Here is a 2,564-nt window from a genome sequence, read left to right as displayed (position 1 = left end):
AAAGAAAGAAAGAAAGAAAGAAAGAAAGAAAGAAAGAAAGAAAGAAAGAAAGATGGCTGAATCAAGTTAAGAGGAGACAAGAAAAGCAGAACTAGAGACGCACTGGACAAAGAAGGATGTAGTCGCCAAGTAGGGCAAATCCTGGGGCAGCCAGAAGGCTTGGGCCACCACCAGCCACCTGACCCTGTGGCCACTGCTTGGCCCTATGGCCACCGCCCTGCGGTGGGGGAAGAGCAATGAGCTGCATCCCTGTTGGCTGCGGACACCAAGGACAGAGAAATGTGCATCGGCTTGGGGCTCACAAGGGTCCTGCTCCCAGAAGTGCTACCCAGCCCCGCGATCACTCTGATTTGGGGCAACAACAGGATATGAGAGGCCCAGGTCCCCACAGACTCAGTGACTCCTTAGCCCTATCAAAACCCACGAGCAGCCAGGCTCTGGGTTCAGACCCAGGGAAAGAAACACACCTTGAAAATGGGACCAGAGCCAGGGGAAGAGACACTTTATCCCCAAACCTAGAGCTGGAGAGAAGCCCCGGGACCCTGAAACTAGGACCAAAAGAATGCCATAAATCCCTAGATTCAGGACATACCAAAGATATTTGCCTTGTCCCCAAGAATAGGGTTAAAAAGGTAGAGGGAACCAGAAAAAGAAACACAACTGGGCCCTCAAACACAGCCAAACTGCTATTTCTGCCCCTGACTCAAAACCAGCCAATCCCTGAACAGGGAAAAATGGACCAATCAGAGCCTCAGGCAGTTGCCCTCTTACTTCATCTGAGGGCCATCAATGCCAAACCAGGAATTCCCGCTCATGCCACTAGGGGGCAGCCAGTCACAAGCCAGGAGGCTTGGAACTCACCCCCCACCACACACACACACTTCTGCCCTGTATAAATCCCATTCGCTCCCTCCCCAGTATCCGGGTAATGTTGGTGCAGGCCTTTAATCCCAGCACTCTGGAAACAGAGGCAGGCAGATCTCTGTGAGTTCGAGGCCAGCCTGGTCTACAGGGCAAGTTCCAGGACAGGCTCCAAAGCTACAGAGAAACCCTGTCCCAAAAATAAAAACATTTTTCGCTGCTCTGGGTTCCTCCCCTGTGTTGTTCCTGTTGCTGTTGTCACTGCCCTGCTGCCACTTCTGGTGGGCAGAGGAACTGAGTTAACTCGCGAATAAAGACTGGTTTTGCATCGGAGTCGGTCTAGTGGTGGTAATTTGGGTTCTGTAACAGACATCTGAGATGAGTCTCAGAGATATTCCAGTATTTATGGTGCTTCAGAAACTTTGAACCAGACTGATGACTTGTTGCAATGCGTATTTGCAAGTTTGTGTCAGCAGCAACGGATATGGGAGTGTGTGACTGAGGCCCAACAAGGCAGCATGTTGTAGGAGCTACTGGGAGGCTCTGGCCACCAGGCCTGCCTTTCTGCTAGGTCATTGCTGCCTCTTGGCCCACAGGCCTGGCAGAAAGCATGGCACTTGCTGCTGCTTGCCCTGCAGGGAGGAGAGCATGGGACCTCCACTGCAAACGTGATTGGTCATCACCCTGACTCTGTGTAGCAAGATATCTGAGATAAAGAATGGTTCGTTTTCTGAATTAAGTCTCCTTAAAGACTCCTGTGGTTGGTGTTGCCACTGGAGACCATGTGAATATCCATGATCCATGCTACCACTGACCGTTTGGTGTTTTTTTTTGGGGGGGGAGCGTGGAGAGGGTGTAAGGGTAGGAGAGTGGACCTGGAAGGGATGGGAAGCAAGTGGAATGGGGGTGTATATATGAAATTACCAAATAATTAATAAAAATACTACGTTGGGGAAAAAAAGAATATTCGCCTTCAGGAAAACAAAGTTCAGGGATTGCCTCTCTGCAAACTATATTGAAGGGCAGGTAAGATGGTTCCTGATTCAGTCTTAGAGAGTCATGTAGTAAAGGAGAGAACTGACTCCTGCAAGTTGCTCTCTGACCTCCACACATGCTCCCCAATAAATAAACATGCTGATTTAAAAAGATAAAGTATATTTAAAGTGGGGGAACTTATAAGTTACTGCTCACAAACCATCCTTCTTACTGGAAAAACTATTCTTGTACATTTCTTACTGATAATAGAATGCAATAAACTAGTCCTAGTACCAAGGGTGGTCCAGGAAACTGGCCATTGCAAGTGTGAAAGGGCAGTACACTGTACAGAAATTCACTGAAATATTTTAAAAAATGTTTAGCATATAGAGAACCTCTACACTAACAAGGTCTTATCCTCCTTTTGAAAGACCCTCAGAGTGGTCCTTCCCTCAGGAGGAGACCCCTAACCCAAGGAACAGTCGAGACCACTGGCTGCAATTAGCAAGAGGTTTATTGGGTGGGTACAGGTACCTGTGGGTGGCAAAGTCCTTTCGGAGGACTTGCGCGCCTGCAGGCTGGGAGAAGGTCTTTTTATAGGAAAAGGGTGGCAAAAGCAGACATACAGAAGCAATGCATGGATACAGGGATCTCATTGGTCAGTTCGAATGAGGCGATGGGTTCATTTAGGGGACAAGTTCCCCAGAGACATGAAGGTCTGATAATAA

Source organism: Microtus ochrogaster, chromosome X (assembly GCF_000317375.1).
Source record: "Microtus ochrogaster isolate Prairie Vole_2 chromosome X, MicOch1.0, whole genome shotgun sequence".
NCBI lineage: Eukaryota > Metazoa > Chordata > Mammalia > Rodentia > Cricetidae > Microtus > Microtus ochrogaster.
The sequence above is the reverse complement of the archived record's forward strand: the minus strand, read 5'-3'. Positions refer to the sequence as shown.